Raw genomic sequence first — 13,427 nt, forward strand, 5'->3', positions numbered from 1 at the left:
TGCCCCTCCCCTGCCCCAGCTTCCTCGTGAATCTGCCTTAGGCGCAGGGGTGAGGTGAGGAGAGAAGCTGGGCTGCCAGGAGCTCTTCCCCGACCGCGGCAGGGGCTGCCCCGAGATTCACCAGCCCGGCAAGGGGCTCAAAGCTGAGTTTCCTGGATCAGAGCGATTGTACGGTGGGCAAGGGTGCTTGCCTTGCATGTGACTGACCAGGATTCAATACCCAGTATCCCATATGTTCCACCCCGAGCCCAGAGCCAGGAGTGATCCCTGAGCACCTCCAGGTATGGCCCCAAACAAACAAAGACCTGAGTTTCTTGGGCCAGAGTGAGTGCTCAGCACCCCGTGTGTGCTTTGCATGCAGGACGCCTGGGTTCAATCCCCAGCCCCATGCGAACTCCTGAGCACAAAGCCTGAAGTAGCCCCAGAGTGACGTAGGGCATGCCCCAATCAACAAAACAACCAAAACCAAGTTGCTTCTCCCACTCACACACACCTTTTTTTTCTTTTTCGGTTATTTTTTGAGCCATCCTGACAGTGCTCAGGGCTGACTCCGGGCTCTGTGCTCAGGGTTCATTCCTGGTGGTGTTCAGGGACCCCTGTGCAATGCAGGGGATTGAACCAGGTAGGCAGCGGGCAAAGCAAGTACCGTCCCAGCTGTACTGGTCCTCGGTCCCAGGCCCCTCCCTTCACCGAAGTTGTGGCACTCATCAGAGTCACACCCCAGGCTGTGGCGCTCACACTTGGCCTCGGTGCTCCCGGAGTTGTGCTCCTTGAGCTGAGACGCTGAGATGCTCGCCAGGGGGCGCTGTGGCACTCACACCGTGCTTGCAGGCCACATACCTTCACTTGTGCTCACGCCTTACTGTGGGCGGGCGGCAGAAAGTGTCTCAAAGCCCCCGCTCGCCCACTGCAGAACTGCCAGGATCACCCGGGGTGAACTCTGAGCCTCGTGCTTGCAAGCGGATGGGGGTTGTTCTGAGACACTGAGCCTTGTCCCTTTGTAGGTCATGTGCAAGATTTTACTGGATTGAGCCTAGTGCGCACGAGCAGAGGGACTCAAGACTCAAACCCAGCACCTTTCTCTGCACAGTCATCCGTGGCCCCTCTTCCGCCAGGCTCACCCAGCCGTGGTGCTGAGTTCTCGCAGGGATCTCGGTGTCTGACTCCCTGTTAGTCCCCAAGATCCTTGCTGGCCTCCTAATCTCGGCTGGTACTTGCAGTCCAAGATGCCAACATCCTGTGATTGCTGTCCCGAACAGCCGTTGGGAGAACCAAAGCACAGGAGCAAAGAAACAAGCAGTTTCCTGAGATGAAAACAAGTTCCTGACCCAAAAAAGGGCAACTGGCCAATGGCAACGTCCTCCTCAGCCCTAGGGAGTCCTGGATGGTGAGGCTAGGATTCTCAGAACAGTGCTCAGAGAAGACGCAAGGAATGTTCAGTTTTGAGGCGTCTATGCAACCTCTTTGAAAAAGCAAATTCAGAGTATCTCTTGTGGCAGGAGAGATAGTACAGGGGGTAAGGTGCTTGCCTTGCATGCAGCCCACTCTGGTTTGATCCCCAGCACAGCACATGGACCCCTGAGCACCACCAGGTGTGGACCCAAAACAAACAAGGAGACAAAAGAACAACCAAAGCATCGAAAGTATATATAGACTTTGTCAATGTGATCTGCACAAAACACGGAAGCAAAATATTAGGGGGGACCAGTGTTCATTCTGTGGCAAAGCTAGGTGTAAGGTCAGGAGTTTCATACCCAATACCAGCCTATAGGCTACAAGTGCAATCTTAGGGACCCTTGGAGTTCAAGGTTGTTTCATTATAACAATCATTATGCGAGAAAACATTGGCTGTTTTTAAACAAAAAGAACTGGACCTGTGCTTTGTTAAAAGCCTTTTTTTTTTGCTGAGAGTTGCAGATTCTAACAACCTCTCTCGAGTGAGCGTTTGCTGTAGTTAATTTAAACTCCCGGTTAACAGTGCAGTCTTGAAATTTGTGCAATCTTTCAAAAGGGATTCTAGGAATAGAAGACACCTACCACCCAAAAAATTAATAGTGATGCATCATTACCTGACTTGCTCACTTAACCATACTTTGGAAGTGGGAGGGCACCAAAGAGATGCTAGAACACTCCAAAGGACAACCTTGTTTGGAGATTATAGATACTTTGAAGAAATACTTAGAAGGGGGTGGAGGGTGTTGGGAGGGTACCTAGGGACACTGGTGCTGGGAAATATACACTGGTGAAGGGATGGGTATTGGAATACTGTATGATTGAAATTCAATCATGAACAGCTTTGTAAAAAAACAGTAATAATAAAATTAAATTAAATTTAAAAAAATACTTAGAAGTATAAATTTATACATGTGTTCTTATTATATACAAAATTAGTATATAATTATAATAGTAATGTTAATTAATGTAATATCCTATTAAAATTATAATATAATTAAAATATCAAATGTACCAGCGGCAGTACTGAAGCAGTAGCTCAAAGACTGAACACATCCTTGGCATACAGAAGGCCTGGGTTGGACCCCCAGCACTGCATAATCCCCCAAACTCAGCTCGAAAGACCACTGAGCACTGAGCTGAGAGTAACTCCACACACAGAAAACTTATAAAATAGTCAGAAAAGATTTAAAATAGCAAGATATCTCAGGTACATTCCTATAGAACAAAGAGAATGGGATCATGGCTGTATTTTTTTAAATTGAATCACCATGAGCTACAGTACAAAACTTTCCTGTTTGAGTCTCAGTCATACAATAATGGAACACCCATCTCTCCATCAGTGCACATTTCCACCACCAATGTCCCCAGTATCCCTCCCCGACCCCATCCCACCCCTCCCCCACGTGGCTGTATTTTTAAAGGACTAATAAAAGTAGAAAAGGCTTGGATATAACCGAGGGAGAGGAAGGGCAATATAGTAGGGCCAGAGGCACAAGGTCAGCGAAGCTGGGTACAGGTTCTGCATGGGAGAGACACGGGGTCCAGCCTGGTACTGCATGGACCCTAACACTGCCAGCTGTGGCCCCAAAACCAAAAGAGAAAGAAGAAAGAAAGAAAGAAAGAAAGAAAGAAAGAAAGAAAGAGAGAGAGAGAGAGAGAGAAAGAAAGAAAGAAAGAAAGAAAGAAAGAAAGAAAGAAAGAAAGAGGAAGGAAGGAGGAAGGAAGGAGGAAGGAAAGAAGGAAGAAAAGAAGGAAGAAAGGAAGGAGGGAAGAAAGGAAGGAAGGAAAGAAGGATGAAGGAAGGAGGAAGGAAGGAAGGAAGGAAGGAAGGAAGGAAGGAAGGAAGGAAGGAGGAGGAGGAGGAGGACGGAAGGAAGGCAGGAAGGCAGGAAGGCAGGAAGGCAGGAAGGCAGGAAGGCAGGAAGGAAGGAAGGAAGGAAGGAAGGAAGGAAGGAAGGAAGGAAGAAAGGAAGAAAGGAGAAAGGAAGGAGGAAGGAAGGAAGGAAGGAAGGAAGGAAGGAAGGAAGGGAAATATACTAATAGTCATATTGAACACTTTCATGGATAACTTAATACTTCACACATCTTCGAGATAACTGGGATCCATTTCACAGAGAAGGAATCGGAAGGATTCTGAGGCACAAAAAGACAAAGAAAACCAGCCACAAAAACTTCTCAGATACCCCTTCCCTGCTGAGACCCCTGGGCAGCCTGGGAGTGGGGCAGGCTAGCTCCTGCTCTGGCAAATCCCCGAGTCCCCCCACACCCCGCAGTTGCTCCCACACCCCAAAGCTACCACCATGCCTCTGGCCAGCCCAGTTAAATATCCTGGATTTTCTGGAGCAAGCCGCCATGAATCATCGGAGTAGAAGCACACCAGATTGGATGCGAATATAAAGTAAAAGCCAACCAATCTCAACTAACAAGAATGTTAACACAGAGGCTTAACCTGCAACAGCGGCTTAGTAAACCCTCAGACAAGAACTTAATGTCTCCATGGTAAGGTACAACAATTCTCACAAATTTTCTTCCATGGAAATATTTTTTGAGCACTCCATTAGCCGTTTAGTGGTGACACGCAATATGAAATAAATGGCTGTGGGCCTGCTATGGGGGCAGGTTTGAGGGGTGGTTGGGAAAGACAAGAGTGGAGGGAAGGAGACAGTGGTGGGATTGGGGTTGGAATATTAAATGCCTGCAACAAATCATCATGAGTAACTTTGTAAACCACATTGTTCAAATAAGGTGGGGAAGAAAAAAAAATAGACAAAATAAATCTCCTAAACCTGGCTGTTTTAGAAGAACAACCAAAAGTTTAGCCCAAGTAGCCAAACACCAAAATTCCTTCTCTTAATCCTGCAGTGAGAGACTAATAATGAATCAGAATCAGATAGAGGTATATCAAATACACTAAAAAGAACATAGCACAGAAAAGCTGGAACATGAGAAAATGTGGCTCCTGACGTTTCCCCAAACCACAGGTAGATTAAGGGATCTTTAAAACATCCGTCTCAGAATTTAACAAGTCAAATATTTTAAGAAGCATACAGGCTAATAACAAAATGTACAAAAATAAAACATCGGAAAAGAACATGAGCAGTGAAGACCTTCCCCTCCAAACGCTCACAGAACATAAACACAAAATTGATGAAGTAATGAGTCTCTGGCAAACTTCCATAAATTCTGGACAGTAGAGACTACCATTCCTACAAATCAATAATAAAAAGACAAATGACCAAGGAGAAAAATGGACCAAGGAGAGGCAAGGACAATTTACAAATGAGGAGATATAAGCAGCAGAAAATATATCAAAAGGTGCTCAAACCTTACTAGCAAACACAGAACATGAAATCAGATCAAGACGCGTCTATTTTTTTTTTAGCTCAACAGATAAGGGGAAATGTTATTGGCTGTCAGCTGTGCACAAGGATTTTTCCAGGGCTGGAAGAGGAATTGGTATGGCCGTTTGGAAGCATCAAGAAATAGCACAGTTTAAATGGAGGTGAGGTTGAGAAAAATAACTATTTTATTTATTTCTGTATATACTTTTGGCTTTTGGGGTCACATCCAGCAATGCTCAGGGGTTACTCCTGGCTCTGCATTCAGGGATCACTCCTGGCAGTGTGGGGCTGAAGCGACAGCACCTCAGGTAGGATGTTTGCCTTGCATGTGGCTGACCCGGGTTCGATTCGCAGCATCCCATATGGTTCCCTGAGCCCTTCCAGGAGTAATTCCTGAGTGTAAAGCCAGGAGTACCCCCTGTGCATCACCAGGTGTGACCCAAAAAGCACTCCTGGTGGTTCTCAGGGGACCCTATGGGATGCCGAGGATTGAACCCAGATTGGCCGCGTGCAAGGGAAATGCCCTACTCAATGTACTATTGCTCTGGCCCCACTATTTATTTTCTTTATATAAAAATATAATAACAATAGCCTCTTAATATTAATGATTAAGGAATGCCATTCTGCTGTGTATCAGAAGCGCCCCACTGTCTTCAGGCCCCCCTTATCCACACGCTCACCCCCACACTTAGCCAACTCCATGCTCCCTGTCACCTCTGGGTCTGTTCCCAACAGTCACTGCTTATCCCTTAGTACATTTCTTTGTCCTTTTTCATGGCTTTGGAGACACACCTGCAGTGCTCAGGGCTGACTCCTGGTTCTGGGTTAGGGTCACTCCTGGGGGGGGGGGGGGCTCAGGAGATCCTATTTGGTGCCGGGACTGAACCAGAGTTGGCCACATGCAGAGCAAATGCCCAACCCTCTGTGCTGTCTCTCCCGTCCTGCTTTGTTTCCTTTCTACTCCACATAAAAGCAAGCTCATCTGTTCTGGAGGGCGGGAGACAGTTTAAAGGGCTGGAGCACAGGCCTGACATGCCGAGGTCCCTTCCCCACTGTCACCCTTGTTACCACTTGTCTCCTCAAGAACCAAGAGACACAGCCCTGGTGGCTCCCAGCACTGCCAGCCTGAGTAGCACCACAGTAGCTGAGCGAGCCAGGGTCCCACCACAGGTAAAGAATCACTGAGATTGTCCCCCATGTTCCCCCCCAAAAGATTTTTTTTTTTTAATAAACAGGAGCCAAGGATACAGCTCAGCAAAGCTTGCACAGGACCGAATTTCAAACTCCAGTCCACGTGACTCCCTAAGTTGCCCCAGGCAAGCCTTGGGGGACCCTGGGAACCACATGGGTCCCCAGCACTACAGCCCCTGAATCCTCAGACTGGGCATTGCACCACCTGGCCCAGCTGACTTCATATCCCTGGGCAAACTGCAGGCTCCCTGAGCACTGCGGGGGAACCCTAAAAAGAAATGAAAATGTTGGGGGCTGTGGGGCGCACACAGCAATGCTCAGGGCTTACTCCTGGCTCTGCACTCAGGGATCACTCCTGGTGGGCTCGAGGGACCATATGGGATGCTGGGGGTGGAACCCGGGTCAGCCACAAGCAAGGCAAATGCCCTACCCATTGTCCTATCGCTCCAGCCCCTAATAAACTAATTTGTGTGACAATGTCCACACCAAGTCAGCTGGAAGATTCTGCACGGGCCTGAGCAAATCCTGTGGAGGGTCTCACGTGCTGGTTTCAAGGCCTGAAGTCCGGCCAGGGGGGGCCCCGCGGAAAGGGAAACCCCTTCTCGCCGAGTTTTTAGGACTGTCTCTCTTCCATCACCCCACTCTGACCCAGGGGTGACCTCAGTATGGGGTGTGTGACAAGGACAAGCCCCAAAGATCCACAGGGCAAACCCTGTCCTGGACCAAGAGCCAGAGAGAGGTCGTGGAGTGAGAGCGGGGTCCCCCTGTTCCCCTTCTCTTCTCTTACTGAGGGTGGCCCAGTCCCAAGGCCGCGCTTCTGGGTCACTGAGATGCCAGCTAGAATCCCACCACCATCACACCTTCCCACCACCATTGTCTTTAATTTCCTACCACCACTCAAACCTGCCTGAACAGGCAGATGCTAGATAATTTATTTGTACTGCCTGCTATGAATAACACAGGATGTTGTGTGGCCACAAGAGTGGCCGTGTGCTTCTTAAAACCAAAAATTTTAGGTAATTAGGGTCTGGAGAAGTTGCTGCAGTGAGCTGCTTGGTTTGGAGATTCTTTTGTGTGTCTCTGGATCATGGTGGTTAATAAGCTTAAATAGTAGCTGGGAGGGGCAGCTCGTGGGCGTGACATCCAGAGTCCCATGGGGATGGGGGGATGGGGGATGGGATGGGAAGGGCTGGCCCATCCCCTACCCCTTGAGGCCTGGACTTTGCCGTCACTAATCCCGAGTACCTGCACTTCTCACTGGGTTCTGGAAGATGGCGGCCGCGGGGATTCTTAGAGGGCAGGTAGAGGGATGACACCTGCTCCCATCTGAGGCACTCCAGTGAAATCGGCCCAGTGAAAGGTCCGGAGGCATCTCTGCAGCAAGCTCCTCGGTTCTGAGATTCTTTTGTGTGTCTCGGCCTTGTGACTTGAATCAGGTGCTTAACACTGGAAGAGAGAATTCATCTTAAAGCCAGAGGCCATGTCTAACACACACACACACACAGACGCACAGACACACACACTAACAGGCATTGTCGGGCTGGAGCACGTGCTTTGCATGTGGTGGCCCTGTGTTCCATTCTGACACCATATGGTTCACAGAGCACAGCTGGGAGCAGACCCAAAGAACATATCTGGGAATAGCCCCCGAGCACCGCCTCAGGGCTTAACCCAGCACACAAACCCAAATCCTGAATGTGTTTGCACATGGTTTGGGGGCTGCACCCCGCTGTGCTCAGGGCACCCACATCTGCTATGTCGGGGAGCAAATCCAGGTCAGCTGTGTACAAAACAAGTTCCTTCGGTGCTATCTCTCTGGCCCTATGTTTGCACATAGTAACAAGCTTCAAGATGCAAAAACAAATGAACGCATTAAAGAAAGAAATTCACTTTTATCATTGATGAGGTAAATCTCTCAGTCCGCAATAGGATAAATAAGTGAGAAATTAGTCACGCTCTGGAGCATGTGACCACTCCTGGGTGTGGCCGCCACACACTGAGGACAGCTCCCAGTCACACCAGCAGCCATGCTGGCTAGCCGAGGAACCAGAACAGAGGCCAGGGGCTGCTGTCTCGTCATTAGATCCTTAACAAAAGTCACTAAATCACAGTAAATATCAACAGCAGAATGCCTGTTTTATAAATCCCCGAGTGTTTTAAAACTAAAGAAAACACTTCTAAATAAAGGGAGTCTCTTGGGTCAGAAAGGTAGTGCAGAAGGGAAGATGCTTACCAGGCATGCGCCCCCCTGGTTTGACCCTGGCATATGGTCCCCTAAGCATCTCTAGGTATGTAGGACCCGTGGCTGAGATCTCCAAGCCTGCTTGGATAGGGATTCCTCCACCCAGATCCCCAGTTTTCCAGTAGCTTGGCAGTCACACCCACAAACTGCCCCAGTGCCATGTAATCTCCTCAACAACCAAAGCCTCTATCCCTCTAGGAGAGCCCAGCAAGCTACTGAGAGTATCCCGCTCCCACGGCAGACCTGGCAAGCTCCCCGCGGCGTAGTCGATATGCCAAAAACAGTAACAATAACGGGCCTCATTCCTCTGACCCTGAAAGAGCCCCCAATATGCCACTGGGCTATGCTAGCACGCAATAGGGATGAATGGAGACGTACTGTCGCCTGCTCAAGCAAATCGATAAACAATGGGATGACAAGTGATACAAAGCATACAAAGCATCTCTAGGAGGAATCCCGCACTGCTGGGTGAGGCCCAACACTACCCCCCCCCAAGAAGGGAAGCCTCAGGAAGTCCTGTTTGCTTGCCAGCCACGCCCAGTGGCCCAGTGGTGCTTGGAGGCTACCCCAGGCTTGGTGCTTGGGGGACCATCAGAGAGCCCGGTGCTGCACCAGACCTCCTGCATGGAAACCATCTACCACAGACCTTGCAGCATCTCTCAGACATTTAAGGCCATTTTGTAAATATATTGAACTTAATGAGAGAGTGAAGGCAACGCTTACAAATTTGTGGGAGAACAAGCAGGGCTGGGTCCAGGATTTAGAAAGGAAATGGGAGCTGGAAAAGTACATCATGCAGGTATGGAACATATAAAGGTTCTAGAAATCTGCTATATCAAGAGCTGCATCTAGCTAAGAGTATACTTGGAAAAAATGGAAGGGCCAGAGGTTGCTGGCCTTGCCAGCCAGAGGCCAGAACATTGCCCCCAGGCCGGTGGTACTGTAACCAAGTGTGTGAGCATGGCCGCCAAAGGGTGAGCCCCCCCCCCCCACCCCCCGACACTGCAAGGACCAAGGGAGAGGAAGTGAAAAAATTGGGTATAGTAGATTTCCATTCCTGTGGGGAATTTTTTTCTTTTTTGGTTAAACAGGCTATACTCAGGGGTTCCTCCTGGCTCTGCATTGAGAAATCACTCCTGGTGGTGCTCAGGGGACCATATAGGATGCCAGGGAAAGAACCCAGGTGAGCTACATGCAAGGTAAACGCCCTCCCCGCTGTCCTATCACACCAGCATCCCCATTCCTGTGGTTTTATGCTCTCAAGGGACTGGAGCGGGGGAGATATGGGGGATCCAGCTAAAACATTGCCAAGGGGGAAATTCATAGCATTAAGTGCTATGCTAGGAGGGAAAAATGTGTCATAGGAAATATATATCATCTTCCATCTTGAGAAAGCACCACACACACACACACACACACACACACACACACACACACAGGCTGGAAATAAAGATCAGAGCATCCACAAAATGGAAAACAAGAAAGCAGTGATCAATGCAATTATTTGCAGATGATACGTTCAGTCACCCTAATGAGCCAAGAGAAAAAAAAAACTGAAAAAACTACAGAGCATTGATTAGAGGCAGAGATAAGGTGATAAATATACCAGGATCAATGCCTGTCCTCAGCACCAGCTGTAACGAGCCAGAAAACATGGGGAACAAAAGAATCCGTTTAGCAAAATATGTACTAAGACAGATGTGCGGGTGGAACGAAGGACAGTTAAGGCGGGCGACGCAGCTGTGGGGACAGTGCTTGGCCGTATTGCCAAACCGTCACCTCCCTTCGATCCATACATCTGATGTGGTGGCAATAGAATTTGCACAGGAACGGTCATTGTGGGGAATTCATCCTCTGGTTCATTACATAGAGTAATTGCAAAGAATGACAGCGGTGGGAAGCCTTCTAGCCCTGTTGTCCCTTGAGTTTGCTTGACCAGCTCTGCTTGCTCGGGAGAAGCCCATGTTCTCCTAAGTGTGTGCTTCTGCTTTCTCTCCCTCACACCTTCCTAAGTTAGTTTCTTTTGCTTTACAAAGAAAGAAAGGCAGGAGGGAGAAAGGGAGGGAGGGAAGGAAAGAAGGAAGGGAGGGAGGGAGGGAGGGAGGGAGGGAGGGAGGGAGGGAGGAAGGAAGGAAGGAAGGAAGGGAGGGAGGAAGAGAGGGAAGAAAGGAAGAGAGGGAATAAGGAATGAAGGAAGGAAGGAAGGAAGGAAGGAAGGAAAGAAGGAAGAGAGGAAGGAAGGAAAGAAGGAAGAGAGGAAGGAAGGAAAAAAGGAAGAGAGGAAGGAAGGGAAAAAGGAAGGAAGGAAGGAAGGAAGGAAGGAAGGAAGGAAGGAAGGAAGAGAGGAAGGAAGGAGGGAGGGAGGGAGAGAAGGAGGGAGGGAAGGAAAGAAGGAAGGGAGGGAGGGAGGGAGGGAGGGAGGAAGGGAGGAAAGAAGGAAGGAAGGAAGGAAGGGAGGGAGGAAGGAAGGAAGAGAGAAAGAGAAAAAGAAAGAAATTAAATGGGGGAGTAAACTACTATTTAGTGAGTAGTAACCTGCAAAGTGAGTTCCATTAACATGAAACTAACCAAGAAAACAAAGATAGAAAATTTTGCAGAAGCCAGAGCCTTTTCCCCTCTCTTCAGTGGGGTCTACAAATGAAACCTGGGTGTTTAGGCAGTGGTTTGTGGGTTCCCTGTGCAGTTAGGTTATCTTACAGGGTCCTGGTGTGAAGTGGGCGGGATCCAGTGGCACCGGCACAGAGGACCCCCACAGCTCGCCGGCCACATGTTCCTGCACCTCCTCTCCTTCCGAGAGGAAGCAGGAAGGAATCGGGGGTCCCCGAAGATCTCTCCATTACGTGTCACTTCCAGCAGCAATTCCCCGTCGGCTTCGACAGAGTGCAGGATTCGCACCCCCCACCCTCACCCCCGCTCCGCAAGCTCAGTCCTTCCAGGGAACACCTCCCATTCCCCATCAGGGAGGCCAGGTCACCCCAATCCTGTCTCCCACTCCACACATCTGGCTTGCCACACAGGATGGTCCAGTTGGATTTCCTCCCTGAGAAAATTCCAGAATCCATCTGCTTTCCCGTTTGTCTCTGGCCATGAGTAGAGCTTAAGAAATTGCCATCTTGGGGCTAGAGCGATAGCACCGCGGATAGTGCATTTGCCTTGCATGCAGCCGACCTGGGTTCAATCCCTGGCATCCCACAGGGTCCCCTGAGCACTGCCAGGAGTAATTCCTGAGTGCAGAGCCAGGAGTAACCCCTGAGCATTGCCAGGTGAGGCAAAGAAAGAAAGAAAGGAAGGAAGGAAGGAAGGAAGGAAGGAAGGAAGGAAGGAAGGAAGGAAGAAAGAAATTGCTGTCTTTCTCCAGACCAGACAGAAAGATGACCTGGCACATAGCCATCGTCCAAAAATGACCTTCAGCAAGTGCCGAGAGACTCAAGCCGGCCCCAAGCCCATGCCAGAGTCCTCCATAGACAACCCAGCTGCCACTCCCCTCTCCAGTTCACTGGCCACTGCCTTACCTGTGCTCAGCAACTCCCGGGGTTCCCTGCCCCCACCCCGGAGAGCAGCCTGCAGCTTCTGGCCCCTGTGTACCCCGGGTTCCCTCTCCTGGGAGCTGCTCTTCCAGGACAACTGTGTGGCTCCCCCCAAGCATGCACAGGAACCCGGGGCAGTGGCGCCTCCTGGAGTTGTGTGGCAGAGGCAGCCCTGCCTTCTCCTGCGTGACAGTCACTGCACCTTCAGCACTCAGCCCAGCACCGCTTTCCTGGCCTGGCCAGGGCAAGCTGCCAACTCTCACTGCTGCGACATATAGAGCAGTTCCAGACTCCAAGTGGTCACAGCTCTGTGGCAGAGCTCCCTTCCTGCCACCTTAAGGAGACCTAACCTAGGGTGACAGTCCCCCCTACCCAGCACTCGCAGCTGAGCACCCACCATTGGGAGTCACTACCCGCAGGTGAATGTAGAATCTTTTTCTCACCCTAGAATGTGCCTCATCGGGTCAATCCCTGCTCCGACTTCCCCCTAAACCCCAGGGCCCCCCGATCTGTTTTCTGCCGCCCTGGGCAGCACAGGCACTCGGTCATCAGACTGGAGCTTCTCCTCCTCTGCATGGGGCATCCTTCCTGCTCGCCTCAGATCATGGGCCACTGTGAGCTTCTGGGCATTTCCCCACGACGGTCTCTAAGGGGGCAAACTGCATTTCATGCCAAGATTCCCAGTGGGAGAAACGGGTACTAAGGATGAAGGTGCTTTGGAATGACCAAACATGGTGGCTGCCAAGTGCCTCTTCCTCGTCCAGGACTCCCAGTGCCTGTCTTGGGGGGTCCCCTCCCCGTGGAGCGGGCAGCCCCACCAATGGCGGTGAGCAGGGCGAGGGCCCTCGGCTGACCCCTGCCACCTCCCCGGTCAGCTGGCTCAGCAGGGTCGTGCACCCACGTGGGGATGCGCCATCCTGTCTTTCAGGGCCCCTTTGGCACTCAGGGGGCGTGTCCAGAGCTGCCTCAGGTACCCCATTTTTGCTTCAGAACGCCTGACTCTGGTTATGGGACAGAAGGCGCGAAGCTGAGAAGGTGTGAGTGGAGGTGGGAGCGAGAGACAAGTGGCGGGCTCAGGAGGCAGTGGCGGGCCCAGAACCCAGAGGGAAGAAGGGGGTGCCCTACTTGTGGGGGTTCCCCCTTGAGCCGGACTGCAGGGGGCTGGGGGCACAGAGGGAGTTCTGGGACGGACTCGAGGCTGACGTGCCTTGGCTGAGCGCTGGAGGCGGCGGTAGGGGTGGAGGCCAGCAGTGCTCCAAGGCTCCCAGACAGGGCTGGGGAGAGTCCGTGGGGGCAAGTGACCTCACTGGAGAGGAGGCAGCTACGGAGAGCTTAAGACATGGGCTACCGGAGGGGGGATGAATGCTGTGAGAGTCCCGGTGTGGACCCCTGCCTCAAGCACCCTGGGTGGCACTGTCAGCTGAGCCCTGAAACACGAGGGGAAAGAGAGAAAGGAAGAAAGAGAGAAAGAAAGAAAGAAAGAAAGAAAGAAAGAAAGAAAGAAAGAAAGAAAGAAAGAAAGAAAGAAAAAACAAGGAAGGAAGGGAGGAAGGGAGAGAGGGATGCAGGGAGGGAGGGAGGCAGGGAGGGAGGAAGGATAAAGGAAGGAAAGAAGGAAGAGAGGGAAGAAAAGAGAGATGTAAGGAAGGAAAGAAAGAATGGAGGAGAAGG

This window comes from Sorex fumeus, unplaced genomic scaffold, assembly GCF_029834395.1.
Source record: "Sorex fumeus unplaced genomic scaffold, SorFum_2.1 ptg000109l, whole genome shotgun sequence".
NCBI classification, from domain to species: domain Eukaryota; kingdom Metazoa; phylum Chordata; class Mammalia; order Eulipotyphla; family Soricidae; genus Sorex; species Sorex fumeus.